A 17,220-nucleotide genomic window follows, 5' to 3' on the forward strand; every position below is an offset into this window, starting at 1 on the left:
TTAAGATATGTATAGCGCCAGTGCGCCTGAGCTGCTGCTAATGGAGGGTGCATGATGCAAGGCTGATTGGATAAGCATTGGAATAATCAAATTCAGAAGAAGCAAATGCATGGATAAGGGTTTTAAAGAACAAAGACCATAGAAAATTACAGCACAGGAACAGGAACTTCAGCCCTCCAAGCCTGCATTGACCATGCTACCCGACTGAACTAAAACCCCCTACCCTTCCGGGGAGCAAATCCCTCTAATCCCATCTTATCCATGTATTGTCAAGACGCCCCTTAAAAGTCACTATCGTATCTGCTTCCACTACCTCCACTGGCAGCGAGTTCCAGGCACCCTCCACCCTCTGTGTAAAAAAAAACTTGCCTCGTACATCTCTTTAAACCTTCCCCCTCGCACCTTAAACCTATGCCCCCGAGTAATTGACTCTTCCACCCTGGGAAAAAGCTTCTGACTATCCACTCTGTCTATGCCCCTCATAATCTTGTAGACTTCTATCTGGTCACCCCTCAACCTCCGTCGTTCCAGTGAGAACAAACCAAGTTTCTCCAACCTCTCCTCATAGCTAATGCCCTCCATGCCAGGCAACATCCTGGTAAATCTTTTCTGTACCCTCTCCAAAGCCTCCACATCCTTCTGGTAGTGTGGTAACCAGAATTGAACACCATATTCCAATGTGGCCTAACTAAGGTTCTATAAAGCTGCAACATGACTTGCCAATTTTTAAACTCAATGCCCCTGCCAATGAAGGCAAGCATGCTGTATGCCTTCTTGACTACCTTCTCCACCTGCATTGCCACTTTCAGTACACCCAGATCCCTCTGTCTATCTTAAGGATTCTGTCATTTACTGTATATTTCCTATCTGTATTAGACCTTCCAAAATGCATTAAACAAAGAACAAAGAACAAAGAAAATTACAGCACAGGAACAGGCCCTTCGGCCCTCCAAGCCTGCACCGACCATGCTGCCTGCCTGAACTAAAAACCCCCTACTCTTCACCTCACATTTGTCTGGATTAAACTCCATCTGCCATTTCTCCGCCCAAGTCTCCAACTGATCTGTATCCTCTGATGGTCCCCATCGCTATCTGCAAATCCACCAACTTTTGTGTCATCCGCAAACTTACTCATCAAACCAGTTACATTTTCTTCCAAATCATTTATATATATTACAAACAGCGAAGGTCCCAGCACTGATCCCTGAGGAACGCCACTTGTCACAACCATAGAAACCATAGAACCATAGAAACCCTACAGTGCAGAAGGAGGCCATTCAGCCCATCGAGTCTGCACCAACCACAATCCCACCCAGGCCCTACCCCCACATATTTACCTGCTAATCCCTCTAACCTACGCATCTCAGGATTCTAAGGGGCAATTTTTAACCTGGCCAATCAACCTAACCCGCACATCTTTGGACTCCATTCAGAAACGTACCCTACCACTGCTACCCTCTGTCTTCTATGACCAAGCCAGTTCTATGACCAAGCCATTGCAGCAAATGATCTGAGGCAGCAGAGATAGAGAAAGGTAATATTCTGGAAATGGAAGAAACCATCTTGATGACAGAGTGGATATGCATCATGATGGCATATCAGGGTGAAATTTAATGCTAATCAATTTAATGGACTTTGCTATGTCTGGAGTTGAATAATCCTATGCACTGCTGGTAAAAACACATGATGATGAAGCTTTCTATTTTGCACTCAGGACATATTGCAAGAATTCAAACTGTAAATGGAACAACATTTTACACTGTATGAGAAGAGAGTGTTGATTGTGGGCAAGTGGACTCAGATTAGTAGAAACATTACCAAGAAGAATACAACAGGGAACAGAATGCACCAGGGAATACATAACTATCAAGATTTTGTTCAATTTTAAAATCTTAAACTAGGCCAGGTGATTCCTATTGGTCAAGGCGTTGGCATAAGAAAATAACCAGGCAATGGTGGTCCCCCATGCATTTGTTCACTTAAAAAGGGCACAATGCATGTACATGTGTCTCCTGTCAGCAAAGGGAAGAGTACTTTGTAGCTTCAGACATGTACAAGGGAGCCATACCATAAGCTCAACTGATAATCTTCATTTGTTTTCAGTAAAATTATTAGCACAATCAATGTTAACAACACTGTCTGATCTCATTGACCCTGTCCTCCTGGGTTACACACTGTCTGATCTCACTGACCCCTATCCTCCCTGGGTTACACACTGTCTGATCTCACTGACCCCCATCCTCCCTGGGTTACACACGGGGGGCAATTTTACCATTTTCATTCGAAGTGCTGGGTGGACTTGAAACTGGAAGTGTTTCAGATCCCTTTTCTGGGCCCGTTTTGAGGGGCCCCCATACACACTCTGCCTGCAAAAATATCAGCAAGTCCGAATCTCGCTGCAGAAGCCTGCATTAAGCGGGGCTTAATGCGCCTGAAACCCTGCAGCTCCAATTGAAGCTTCCAACTGTGCATGCACAAAAAAAAATGATAAAATGCTACTCTCCTGCCACATCCCTCCTGGGTCAGATAATGCCTCCTGCTGGTCCCACGGACATTACCCTGCTCAATATTACAGACCCCTTTATCCCCCCACTGCCCCCGCCACCCAGACCAATCGCAGCCCCTCACCCCCCCCCCCCCAACTGATCTCAGGCAGAGTGGCAGCGGCCCCCGCCTACCCCCCACCGATATCAGGCAGAGTGGAAGTGACCCCCCCTTCCCCCAAACCGATCTCAGGCAGAGTGGCAGTGGCCCCTCTTTCCCCCCCACCGATCTCAGGCGAAGTAGCTGCGGCCCCACTTTCCCCCACCGATCTCAGGCAGAGTGGCAGCGGCTCTCCCTTCCCCCCTACCAATCTCAGGCAGAGTGGAAGCAGCCTCCCGTACCCATCCCCATCCACTCCACCGATCTCAGACAGAGTGATCCCTCCCCCCACCATCTCAGGCAGAGTGTTCCCTCCCATCTCCCCATCCCAGACCCACCTGCACAGGGCCCCCATCTCCCCCCTGACTCCAATGGCTCTGTGGCACCTCCCTCTTTCTCCCCTGTCCCCAATCATCATAGAGGCACTGATCCACCACCCCGTGCATCAGCACACCTGCAGTGCTCACTTGCCTACCCCTCAATACTAACAAGCAAACTGCATGTAACTTGCTGGAATGCTCTGCCAAACTGCCTGCAGCTGATCTGCCCTAACAAGGGTTAGCTGCATAAAAACCCAAGGATGGACAGGCATGCAGTGCAGGAAAAAGATGACCAAACAACCAGCCCCCAGATTCACTGAGGGCGAACTCGGGAGGCTGCCGGATGCGGCAGAGATGAGGTGGGACACCCTCTTCCCCCCCAGCAGGACGCAGACTCAGGGGGGATGACGGCAATGCGGCCTGGTGGGCAGTTGCGTCTTCCGTCAGTGCCATGGCACTGGCACTCAGAATGGGGAAGCAGTGCTGCAAGAAGGTCAATGACTTCATCCGGGCAGCAAACTTAACGCCATCTAGCATCTTCCCCCAGATCCTCCCACCCCCAGCACCCTGCATGCTTCCAGCCCTGACCTCCAAGCACCTCCTTCCTACCCCCTCCCCCTCCCCAAGAGTAGCACTGCACTTTCCCTTGGAGGGCCACCCCCTGATACTCTTCAGGAGTCACGCCATCATTTCTCTCATGGTTCCTTCTGTTCCCACAGGAGAAGACCGACCATAACACCCGACAGAGGGCGAAGACAGGGGGTGGTGAGCCAGACCTCCAGGTCCTCACCCCTTTTGAAGAGTGCTGGAGCAGTTCAGGGAAGGGGAGATGCAGGCTGTCAGCAACAGCATGGTCAGGCTGGAGTCAAGAGTGAGCACCTGTCAATTCTCGATTCAATTTGAGGCAATTTCTAGGGGGCATGGATTTTGAGTGCGAGGGGCAAGGTTTAAAGGAGATATACGAGGCATAGTCCGCATGGATTTGTGAAGGGCAAGTCGTGCCTCACAAATTTGATTGAATTTTTTGAGGAGGTAGCTAAGTGTGTTGATGAAGGTTGATGTCATATACATGGATTTTAGTAAGGCGTTTGATAAGGTCCCCCATGGTCGGCTTATGATGAAAGTGAGGAGGTGTGGGATAGAGGGAAAGTTGGCCAATTGGATAGGTAACTGGCTGTCTGATCGAAGACAGAGGGTGGTGGTGGATGGAAAATTTTCGGATTGGAGGCAGGTTGCTCGCGGAGTGCCACAGGGATCAGTGCTTGGTCCTCTGCTCTTTGTGATTTTTATTAATGACTTAGAGGAGGGGGCTGAAGGGTGGATCAGTAAATTTGCTGATGACACCAAGATTGGTGGAGTAGTGGATGAGGTGGAGGGCTGTTGTAGGCTGCAAAGAAACATAGATAGGATGCAAAGCTGGGCTGAAAAATGGCAAATGGAGTTTAACCCTGATAAATGTGAGGTGATTCATTTTGGTAGGACTAATTTAAATGTGGATTACAGGGTCAAAGGTAGGGTTCTGAAGACTGTGGAGGAACAGAGAGATCTTGGGGTCCATATCCACAGATCCCTAAAGGTTGCCACTCAAGTGGATAGAGCTGTGAAGAAGGCCTATAGTGTGTTAGCTTTTATTAACAGGGGGTTTGAGTTTAAGAGCCGTGGGGTTATGCTGCAACTGTACAGGACCTTGGTGAGACCACATTTGGAATATTGTGTGCAGTTCTGGTCACCTCACTATAAGAAGGATGTGGAAGCGCTGGAAAGAGTGCAGAGGAGATTTACCAGGATGCTACCTGGTTTGGAGGGTAGGTCTTATGAGGAAAGGTTGAGGGAGCTAGGGCTGTTCTCTCTGGAGCGGAGGAGGCTGAGGGGAGACTTAATAGAGGTTTATAAAATGATGAAGGGGATAGATAGAGTGAACGTTCAAAGACTATTTCCTCGGGTGGATGGAGCTATTACAAGGGGGCATAACTATAGGGTTCGTGGTGGGGGATATAGGAAGGATATCAGAGGTAGGTTCTTTACGCAGAGAGTGGTTGGGGTGTGGAATGGACTGCCTGCAGTGATAGTGGAGTCAGACACTTTAGGAACATTTAAGCGGTTATTGGATAGGCACATGGAGCACACCAGGATGATAGGGAGTGGGATAGCTTGATCTTGGTTTCAGATAAAGATCGGCACAACATCGTGGGCCGAAGGGCCTGTTCTGTGCTGTACTGTTCTATGTTTATTTACACAGAGAGGGTGGTGGGTGCTTGGAACTCGCTGTCAGGGGAGGTCAAGGACCTCAAGGCCGATACGAGAGTGACCTTTAAGAGGCATCTTTACAGATATGTGAATAGGATGGGAATAGAGGCATATGGTCCCCGGAAGGGTAGGGGGTTACAATTCAGATGTGCAGCCCGGGCGCTGCAGGCTTGGAGAGCCGAAGGGCTTGTTCCTGTGATGTAATCTTCTTTGTGCTTTGTTCTATGTTCAATGAAAAAATGTGAATCAAGTTTTTTGCATCCCAGATTCCTCTCCCTCCCTTGCACTTAACCTTGTGTCCTGTGTTGCAGGAACAGATTGAATCATAGATTGCTACAGTGCAGAAGGAGGCCATTCGGACCATCGAGTCTGCACTGACCACAATCCCACCCAGGCCTGATCCCCATTTACATTAGCTAGTCCCCCTGGTACTAAGGGGTAACTTAGCATGGCCAATCAACCTAACCCACTCATCTTTGGACCCGGGGCCATTTGGCTTCGTGGCCCCTTCTGCAGCTCCTGCCCATCCTGTTCCAGACAGCTCGGACGAGTCCTCGGAGGATATGGATGAAGGGATTCCAAGGGTGGAACCGTTTTGGGGTCAGCTTCCACCTCACAGCTCACCATCCCAGATACTGACACATTGGTGGGTCCAGTTAGTGGTGAGGCTTCTGGGTCACTCTCAGCTGAGTATGAAACATCCAATAATGTACATCGGGTGGAGGAGGGAACGTCTAAGGTCTCTGGCATGCGGGGGCCTGCAAGAGGCAAGGACTCAGCTGGTCCCAGGCTACATGCTGGGCCTTTGAGATCACTTCTCCCTCAGCTACTGGACCAACTGCGAGGCTGCTGGGAGGAGTCCCAAAGCTTTCAGGCAGACCAGCTATTGCCTGTCCTGTGTGGTCCCAGGCCAACACTGCAAGGGTGGCGTTCGTGGTGGAAAGCTTGGGGCAAGAAATCCTCACCATGAGTGGCAAGCTCCAAGTGATGGCCGAGTTACAGCAGCATAGTAGAGTCCCAGAGGGCTGCGGTTGAGTCACAGCTGAGTCATCGTGGGTCACAGCTGAGGGACTCAACAGGATTCTCGAGATTCTGCGGCCCATGACTGAGATGCTCGACAGTTTGCACGAGAACCATGGGACAGTGCTGAGACATAATGGGCAACTGCAGTAGCCCATGAGAACGTGGTTCAGTCAGAGAGGGCCTTGGCTGAGGGACTGCAGAGCGTAATCCAGTCTCAGAGTGCACTTGCTGCGGCCATCCCATCTCCTCCATCCCCCCCCACCACCGCTATCCCCCCCCCACACCCCCCCCCCCCCCCCCCCCCCCCCCGCACCTCCCCCGCCATCTTCCTGACACCGAGGCATCTCAGGGCAGTGGGATGAAGAGAGTGTCATGGAAATGTCCCAGACACCTGGACGCCAGCCAGGGCCCTGAAGCTCCAGGACCTCCAGAGGGCGCCCGCCAAGCGCATCACAGGCAACGGGGCAAGGTAGGCAGCTGGCCCCCTCCACCTCCGATGTACATTCTGGGGAGACACGTAGATTAGTGGCAAGCCACGTATAGTTAGGAAGTTATAGTTGCAGTAAGATGGCATGGGTGAAGAGCTGCATTAGTTTGATAGATATTTAAGCACCTTAACATTTTCCATTCACACATTTTTATGTTAGAACTTACTACTTAAACGCCTTCATTGTAATCATTACATTTTTTTGTGACTAATTTGTCTCAGATGGCAATCATCTTCCAACATTGACTGGGACAGCCATTGGATGGAGAGAAATTTGTTGAATGTATTCAGGAGGAATTTCTCTTTAAGTATGTGGATGGCCCGACTAGAGAGGGGGCAAAACTTGACCTCCTCTTGGGAAATAAGGAAGGGCAGGTGACAGAAGTGTTAGTGAGGGATCACTTTGGGACCAGTGACCATAATTCTATTAGTTTTAAGATAGCTATGGAGAATGATAGGTCTGTCCCAAAAGTTAAAATTCTAAATTGGGCCAAGGCCAATTTTGATGGTATCAGGCAGGAACTTTCAAAAGCTAATTGGGGGAGTCTTTGGGAAGGCAAAGGGACGTCTGGTAAGTGACAGGCTTTCAAAAGTGTGTTAACCAGGGTCCAGGGTAAACACATTCCTCTTAGAGTGAAGGGCAAGGCTGGCAGAAGTAGGGAACCCTGGATGACACGTGATATTGAGGCCCTGGTCAAGAAGAACAAAGAGGCACATGACATGCATAGGCAGCTGGGATCAAGTGAATCTCTTGAAGAGTATAGGGGGGTGTAGGAGTAGAGTTAAGAGGGAAATCAGACGGGCGAAAAGGGGACACGAGATTGTTTTGGCAGATAAGGCAAAGGAGAATCCAAAAAGCTTCTACAAATACATAAAGGGCAAAAGTGTTACAAGGGAGAGAGTTGGGCCTCTTAAGGATCAACAAGGTCATCTATGTGTGGATCCACAGGAGATGGGTGAGATCCTAAATGATATTTCTCATCAGTATTTACTATTGAGAAAAGCATGGATGTTAGGGAACTTGGGGAAATAAATAGTGATGTCCTGAGGAGTGTCCATATTACAGAGAAGGAGATGCTGGAAGTCTTAAGGTAGATAGGCATCAAGGTAGATAAATCCCCGGGACCTGATGAAGTGTATCTGAGGACATTGTGGGAGGCTAGGAAGGAAATTGCGGATCCCCTAGCCGAGATATTTGAATCATCGATAGCCACGGGTGAGGTGCCTGAAAATTGGAGAGTGGCAAATGTTGTGCCATTGTTTAAAAAGGGCTGCAGCGAAAAGCCTGGGAACTACAGGCCAGTGAGCCTCACATCTGTGGTGGGTAAGTTGTTGGAAGGTATTTTGAGAGACAGGATCTACAGGCATTTAGAAACGCAAGGACTGATTAGGGACAGTCAGCATGGCTTTGTGAGTGGAAAATCATGTCTCACAAATTTGATTGAGTTTTTTGAAGGGGTAACCAAGAAGATAGATGAGGGCAGTGCAGTTGATGTTGTCGACATGGACTTTAGCAAGGCCTTTGACAAGGTACCGCATGGTAGGTTGTTGCATAAGGTTAAATCTCACGGGATCCAGGGTGAGGTAGCCAAATGGATAGAAAATTGGCTTCGAGGGTGGTTGTAGAGGGCTGTTTTTCAAACTGGAGGTCTGCGACCAGTGGTGTGCCTCAGGGATCAGTGCTGGGTCCACTGTTATTTCTAATTTATATTAATGATTTGGATGAGAATATAGGAGGCATGGTTAGTAAGTTTCCAGATGACACCAAGATTGGTGGCAGAGTGGACAGTGAAGAAAGTTATCTTCGATTGCAACGGAATCTTGATCAATTGGGCCAGTGGGCTGATGAATGGCAGATGGAGTTTAATTGAGACAAATGCGAGGTAATGCATTTTGGTAGATTGAACCAGGGTAGGATGTACTCAGTTAATGGTAGGGCGTTGGGGAGAGTTACAGAACAAAGAGATCTAGGGGTACATGTTCATCACTCCTTGAAAGTGGAGTCACAGGTGGACAGAGTGGTGAAGAAGGCATTCGGCATGCTTGGTTTCATCGGTCAGAACATTGAATACAGGAGTTGGGACGTCTTGTTGAAGTTGTACAAAGCATTGGTAAGGCCACACTTGGAATACTGTGTTCAGTTCTGGTCACCCTATTATAGAAAGGATATTATTAAACTAGAAAGAGTGCAGAAAAGATTTACTCAGATGCTACCGGGACTTGATGGTTTGGGTTATAAGGAGAGGCTGGATAGACTGGGACTTTTTTCTCTGGAGCGTAGGAGGCCGAGGGGGTGATCTTATAAAGGTCTATAAAATAATGAGGGGCTCAGATCAGCTAGATAGTCAATACCTTTTCCCAAAAGTAGGTGAGTCTAAAACTAGAGGTTTAAGGTGAGAGGGGAGAGATACAAAAGTGTCCAGAGGGGCAATTTTTTCACACAGAGGGTGGTGAGTGTCTGGAACAAGCTGCCAGAGATAGTAGTAGAGGCGGGTATAATGTTGTCTTTTAAAAAGCATTCAGATAGCTACATGGCTAAGATGGGTATAGAGGGATATGGGCTGAATGCAGGGAATTGGGATTAGCTTAGGGGTTTAAAAAAAAGGGCGGCATGGACAAGTTGGGCAGAAGGGCCTGTTTCCATGCTGTAAACCTCTATGACGTTATGACTCTATGATGGTTGCTGGAGGGATGCTTCATTTTGGTGTCCGTTGGTGAGGTCCCTCAATGCTGTGTCACTGAGAAATGAGCCTCCACTTCCAGAACCCACAAGCAATTCCCTCCCGTCCCCCATCCCACCCACCCCGGAGCCCTGTATAGGGGTTTTCAGATCCCTTACCCACTACACAGATGTGGACCCAAGTGCCAGCGTGTATGCGGAGCTCAGGTAGGAGTCAGACTAGTTTGCACCAGGGCATCATCATAATGGTGCTTAGCGAGTCGTCATCACCCTCCTGCCTGCCAAAGAAACTCGCTAACACAGAGTACCCAGGCCCACCACTCTGGTGTGACAATGTTGCAGGAGATAGAAGGACTTTGGGGGAATGGGGGGGAATGGGACACACGTGCACAGACACATGCCCCTAGTTAGCGAAGCGCCTGGTGATCAGGGCCTCCCTAGCTGCCCTCGCATGCCTCATTCTAGCTGCCAGCCCTCGAGTATGGAGTCAGTAGAGATAGGAGAGGTGATGAATGAATACTTTTCTTCAGTGTTTACCAAGGAGAGGGGCCATGTTTTTGAGGAAGAGAAGGTGTTACAGGCTAATAGGCTGGAGGAAGTAGATGTTCGGAGGGAGGATGTACTGGCAGTTTTGAATAAACTGAAGGTCGATAAGTCCCCTGGGCCTGATGAAATATTTCCTAGGATTCTTTGGGAGGCAAGGGATGAGATTGAAAACACAGATCATAGAAACCCTACAGTGCAGAAAGAGGCCATTCGGCCCATCGAGTCTGCACCGACCACAATCCCACCCAGGCCCTACCCCATATGCCTGCATATTTACCCGCTAATCCCTCTAACCTACGCATCTCAGGACACTAAGGGGCAATTTTTAGCATGGCCAATCGACCTAACCTGCACATCTTTGGACTGTGGGAGGAAACCGGAGCACCCGGAGGAAACCCACGCAGACACGAGGAGAATGTGCAAACTCCACACAGACAGTGACCCAAGCCAGGAATCGAACCCAGTCCCTGGAGCTCTGAAGCAGCAGTGCTAACCACTGTGCGACCGTGCCGCCCAGAGCCTTTGGCTCTGATCTTCGGGTCCTCACTGTCCACGGGAATGGTGCCAGAGAACATAAGAATATGAGGACATAAGAAATAGGAGCAGGAGTAGGCCATCTAGCCCCTCGAGCCTGCCCCACCATTCAATAAGATCATGGCTGATCTGAAGTGGATCAGTTCCATTCACCAGCCTGATCCCTATAACCCCTAATTCCCTTACCGATCAGGAATCCATCTATCCGTGATTGAAACATATTCAATGAGGTAGCCTCCACCACTTCCGTGGGCAGAGAATTCCAGAGATTCACCACCCTCTGAGAGAAGAGGTTCCTCCTCAACTCTGTCCTAAACTGACCCCCCTTTATTTTGAGGCTGTGCCCTCTAGTTCTAGTTTCCTTTCTAAGTGGAAAGAATCTCTCCACCTCTACCCTATCCAGCCCCTTCATTATCTTATAGGTCTCTATAAGATCCCCCCCTCAGCCTTCTAAATTCCAACGAATACAAACCCAATCTGCTCAGTCTCTCCTCATAATCAACACCCCTCATCTCTGGTATCAACCTGGTGAACCTTCTCTGCACTCCCTCCAAGGCCAATATATCCTTCTGCAAATAAGGGGACCAATACTGCACACAGTATTCCAGCTGCGGCCTCACCAATGCCCTGTACAGATGCAGCAAGACATCTCTGCTTTTATATTCTATCCCCCTTGCGATATAGGCCAACATCCCATTTGTCTTCTTGATCACCTGTTGCACCTGCAGACTGGGTTTTTGCGTCTCATGCACAAGGACCCCCAGGTCCCTCTGCACAGCCGCATGTTGTAATTTCTTTCCATTTAGATAATAATCCAATTTGCTATTATTTCTTCCAAAGTGAATAACCTCGCATTTGTTCACATTATACTCCATCTGCCAGATCCTCGCCCACTCACTCAGCCTGTCCAAATCTCTTTGCAGACCTTCTACGCCCTCCACACGATTCACTTTTCCACTTATCTTTGTGTCGTCTGCAAACTTTGTTACCCTACACTCAGTCCCCTCCTCCAGATCGTCCAGATAAATGGTAAATAGTTGAGGCCCCAGTACCGATCCCTGCGGCACGCCACTAGTTACCATCTGCCAACCAGAAAAGCACCCATTTATTCCGACTCTCTGCTTCCTGTCGGATAGCCAATCCCCAACCCACGCTACACCCTACCCCCAACTCCGTGTGACCCAGTCTTCTTCAGCAACCTTTTGTGAGGCACCTTATCAAATGCCTTTGGAAATCCAAAAACACCACATCCACCGGTTCCCCTCCGTCAACCGCACTAGAGGACTGGCGAGTGGCGAATGTTGTTCCTCTGTTTAAGAAAGGAAATAGAAATGACCCTGGTAATTATAGGCCGGTTAGTCTTACTTCGGTGGTTGGTAAGTTGATGGAAAAGGTCCTTAGGGATGGGATTTACGACCATTTAGAAAGATGCGGATTAATCCGGGAGAGTCAGCACGGATTCGTGAAGGGCAAGTCATGCCTCACAAATTTGATTGAATTTTTTGAGGAGGTAACTAAGTGTGTTGAAGAAGGTAGGGCAGTTGATGTCACATACATGGATTTTAGTAAGGCGTTTGATAAGGTCCCCCATGGTCGGCTTATGATGAAAGTAAGGAGGTGTGGGATAGAGGGAAAGTTGGCCGATTGGATAGGTAACTGGCTATCTGATCGAAGACAGAGGGTGGTGGTGGATGGAAAATTTTCGGACTGGAGGCAGGTTGCTAGCGGAGTGCCACAGGGATCAGTGCTTGGTCCTCTGCTATTTATGATTTTTATTAATGACTTAGAGGAGGGGGCTGAAGGGTGGATCAGTAAATTTGCTGATGACACCAAGATTGGTGGAGTAGTGGATGAGGTGGAGGGCTGTTGTAGACTGCAAAGAGACATAGATAGGATGCAAAGCTGGGCTGAAAAATGGCAAATGGAGTTTAACCCTGATAAATGTGAGGTGATTCATTTTGGTAGGACAAATTTAAATGTGCATTACAGGATCAAGAACAGAGAGATCTTGGGGTCCATATCCACAGATCTCTGAAGGTTGCCACTCAAGTGGATAGAGCTGTGAAGAAGGCCTATAGTGTGTTAGCTTTTATTAACAGGGGGTTTGAGTTTAAGAGCCATGGGGTTATGCTGCAACTGTACAGGACCTTGGTGAGACCACATTTGGAATATTGTGTGCAGTTCTGGTCACCTCACTATAAGAAGGATGTGGAAGCGCTGGAAAGAGTGCAGAGGAGATTTACCAGGATGCTGCCTGGTTTGAAGGGTAGGTCTTATGAGGAAAGGTTGAGGGAGTTAGGGCTGTTCTCTCTGGAGCGGAGGAGGCTGAGGGAAGACTTAATCGAGGTTTATAAAATGATGAAGGGGATAGATAGAGTGAACGTTCAAAGACTATTTCCTCGGGTGGATGGAGCTATTACAAGGGGGCATAACTATAGGGTTCATGGTGGGAGATATAGGAAGGATATCAGAGGTAGGTACTTTACGCAGAGAGTGGTTGGGGTGTGGAATGGACTGCCTGCAGTGATAGTGGAGTCAGACACTTTAGGAACATTTAAGCGGTTATTGGATAGGCACATGGAGCACACCAGGATGATAGGGAGTGGGATAGCTTGATCTTGGTTTCAGATAAAGCTCGGCACAACATCGTGGGCCGAAGGGCCTGTTCTGTGCTGTACTGTTCTATGTTCTAGTACCTGGGTGGTGTTCCGCATGCTCCTCCTCCTTCTCTTCCTCCTCCTCTTCCTCCTCCTGCTGCTGGGCGGTCTCCTCCCCAGCAATGCCTGGCTGGTTGGCCTCCATGTCCTCCTCCTTCTACAAAAGGTCACCTCTCTGCTGTGCCAGGTTGTGCAGGGCACAGCTCACCACCACAATGTGGGAAGAAATCAGGGGGCTGTCCTGTAGGGCCCCGCCTGAGTGGTCCAGGCAGCGAAACCGCATTTTCAGGAGCCCTATACATCTCTGCACTATAAAGCGGGTGGCTACATGGGCCTCATTGTTCAGGTCTCCACCTCAGTCACAGTCCTCCGCACAGGCATCATTTGCCATGTACTAAGTGGGTAACTCATGTCACCCACTAGCCACCCCTGCAGCCTGGGCACCTCCTCAACGGCCTCTGGGATGTCAGAGCTCCTCAGAATGAAGCTGTCATGTACGCTGCCAGGGTGTCTCGTGCAGATGTGCATAATGTTCATATTGTGGTCACAAACCAGTTGGGCATTTAGGGAATGGAAACCCTTTCTTTTGACAAATCTTCATGGATTCTGCAGCAGAGCCTTGAGCGTGACGATGGCCCCATGCACATTCAGCATCCCCGCAATGGCTGCAAACCCTGCAGCCTGGGTTTCCTGCTGGGCCTGGTCCAGGTTAAGTTTGATGTACTGTCCAGCCCAGGCATACAGGGCATTCGTGACTTGCTTGACACAGGTGTGCACAGCTGGTTGTGAAACACCACATATATCTCCTCTGGGGGTTGATCAATTTGACAGCCACCGAGAGTGGATGCTCCCCCCCGCCCCAAGGTGCTCGGTTTTTTTTCATAGAAACCCTACAGTACAGAAAGAGGCCATTCGGCCCATCGAGTCTGCACCAACCACAATCCCACCCAGGCCCTACCCCCATATCCCTACATATTTTACCCGCTAATCCTTCTAATCTGCGCATCCCAGGACACTAAGGGGCAAATTCTTTTTTTAAGCATGGCCAATCAACCTAACCCGCACATCTTTGGACTGAGGGAGGAAACCGGAGCACCCGGAGGAAACCCACGCAGCGACAAGTGGCAGAGGTGTTGCACGGTTTCCTTTCAGAGCCGGAGCCATCAGCCGCACGCGGTATCCGACATCTGTTCAAATGACACACGTGTGCGGAACTGCTGGGGTCTCTGCTCCTTCCTTCTCCTATGCTCCTCCCACTGGGCAAATAGCAGCCACCTCTGGTGGCTGTCTCCCTCTACTCCTGCGCGAGGCAAGGCCTGGCCTCCTATGCCTGCAATTCTTCCTCCTGCTTCTCCCCTCAGCTGCAGCAGCAACCAAAAGAACAGCAAGATCAATTGGTTGCATCGCAAAAGCCATCCTGTCAATCTGAAGGGGGTGGGGGGGGGGAAGGGGGAGGGGAGGGGCGGTGATGGGGAGGGGGTTTGGAGGAGGAGAGAAACACATGGAGAGCTTAAGGTTATTAGCTGCTTGCCCCTAGCCCAGCAACACACAGTCCATACGGCCCATTCCCCTCCCACATACCCCCCAACAACTCTGACCCCCCCTCCTCATTCTCAACCTTCATGCCCTCAGCAACATAGCTCCTTGAAAAGTTCTGAGGCTGCAGCAGTGGAATTTCCAAGGGCTTTGTTCACATCCTATAGCTGGAAGAGTGCTGAGTGCACGAGGACCCAGCAGCATCAACAAATTTAGAGTATTGTGTACAGTTTTGGTCACCTAGTTACAGGAAGGATGTAAATAAGGTTGAAAGAGTGCAGAGAAGGTTCACAAGGATGTTGCCGGGACTGGAGAAGATGAGTTGCAGAGAGAGATTGAATAGGTTGGGACTTTATTCCCTGGAGCGTAGAAGAATGAGGGGAGATTTGATAGAGGTATACAAGATTTTGATGGGTATAGATAGAGTGAATGCAAGCAGGCTTTTTCCACTGAGGCTAGGGGAGAAAAAAACCAGAGGGCATGAGTTAAGGATGAAAGGAGAAAAGTTTAAAGGGAATATTAGGGGGGCGGGGGGCTTCTTCATGCAGAGAGTGGTGGGAGTGTGGAATGAGCTACCGGATAAAGTGGTAAATGCACTTTTAACATTTAAGAAAAACTTGGACGGGTTCATGGATGAGAGGGGTGTGGAGAAATATGGTCCAAAGGCAGGTCAGTGGGACTGGGCAAAAAATGGTTCGGCACAGACAAGAAGGACCAAAAGGCCTGTTTCTGAGCTGTAATTTTCTATGGTTCTATGACCCCGAGGTCAGTACTGAGACCCAGGTCTGTGCTGCAAATCTGACTTCAGCAAATCTCCTGCTGAGCAACACCTCCTCTCCTGACTCTTGAAACAAAATGGCCACCACGAAAGGGTCCCCCCCCCACTTTCCCCGTAAGCAGCATGGAGCCGTCGGATGGTAGGCACTTACCCTCACTGATAGAGAGCCCGAATCGGACTTTTATGGAGCATGTCTGTTCTGGGCCAAATGCAGATTGGCGAATGCAGTGGTAAAGGCGGATGTGCCAGTAAAGTGGGGTGTGCAGCCGGATTGAAATGCATGCAAATACATTTAAATGGCCGTCGCACCCATTTTGTGCGGGTTCCTGATTGTCGGGCTTGGTAGAATCATAGAATCCTACAGTGCAGAAAGAGGCCATGGTAAAGTGGGAACTGGCGTGGAGATGGGCGCTGATTGCGCTACTCGCTTCATGCCTGATTTTACTACGTTTTCATGCCCGAAAATGGGCGAAACGTGCTGGTAAAATCACCCCACTGTCTGATTGCGCACTGAAATTGCACATGATAAGTGGGAGAGAGACTTCAGCCGGAGTGAGATTCAGCCAGAGTGAGGGTATCAGAAATTTGAAGCTGAGTGGGATTTCAGTACTGAGGGGAAAGAGGTGCTTACCTTCAGGAGGAGCAGAGAGGCGGACTTGCGAGAGAGACTAATGGAGAGGGGAAGAGGATAAATACAGTGCTGGGAGCATGGCCAACATTACTCACCTTCGGGCGGAGCGGTGAGGTGGACCTGCAAGCGGGACTCGAGGGCAAGAAAGAAGTGAAAAGAAATCGAACCGTGACATCATAGCCAGCAGTTAAGTGATTGGTGGTGACTGATAAATAGTTTTTCTTTTCTTTTTTCTCCCTTTTCTCACTTGGCATTATAGTTGTTAAGTTAACTTCAGGGTTGAGTCATGGCAGGAGAACCCAGACCCGTTTCATGCTCCTCCTGTGTGATGTGGGGATTCGCAGACGCATCTGGTGTCCCTGGGTCCTTCACATGCAGAAAGTGTGTCCAACTGCAGCTCCTGTCAGACCACTTGACAGCTCTGGAGCTGCGGACGAATTCACATTGGAGCATCCATGATGCTGAAGAATTCATGGATAGCACGTTCATTGAGTTGGTCACACCGCAGATAAAAATTGCTGAGGAAGATAGTGAATGGGTGATCACCAGACAAAAGAACAGTAGGAAGGCAGTGCATTGGTCCCCTGGGGTCATCTCTCTCCAAAACAGACATACCATTTTGGATAGTGTTGGGGGAGATGACACACCAGTGGAAGGGCAGCAGCAGCAGCCAGGTTCATGGCATCCTGACTGGCTCTGCTGCATAGGAGGGCAGGAAAAAGAGTTACAGAGCTATAGTGATAGGGGATTCAATTGTAATGAGATGAGGTCCTACAAGCTGAATTTAGGGAGTTAGAAGTCAAGCTAAAAAGTAGGACCTCAAAGGTACTAATCTCAGGATTGCTACCAGTGCCATGTGCTAGTCAGAATTTCAGGATAGCTAAGATGAATACATGGCTTGAGGGATGGTGCAAGAGAGAATGATTCAAATTACTGGAATATTGGAACCGGTTCTGGGGGAGGTGGAACAAGTACAAATGGTCTGCACCTGGGCAGAACCGGAATCAATGCCCTAGTTGGAGTGTTTGGTAGTGCTGTTGGAGGGGTTGGAGAGGGTTTAAACTAATATGGCGGGGAATGGGAACAAATGTGGGAAGTCAGAGGGAAGTAAAGTGGGGACAGAAATAAAAGGCAGTCA

The sequence above is a fragment of the Mustelus asterias genome, chromosome 8, assembly GCF_964213995.1.
Source record: "Mustelus asterias chromosome 8, sMusAst1.hap1.1, whole genome shotgun sequence".
Taxonomy (NCBI): domain Eukaryota; kingdom Metazoa; phylum Chordata; class Chondrichthyes; order Carcharhiniformes; family Triakidae; genus Mustelus; species Mustelus asterias.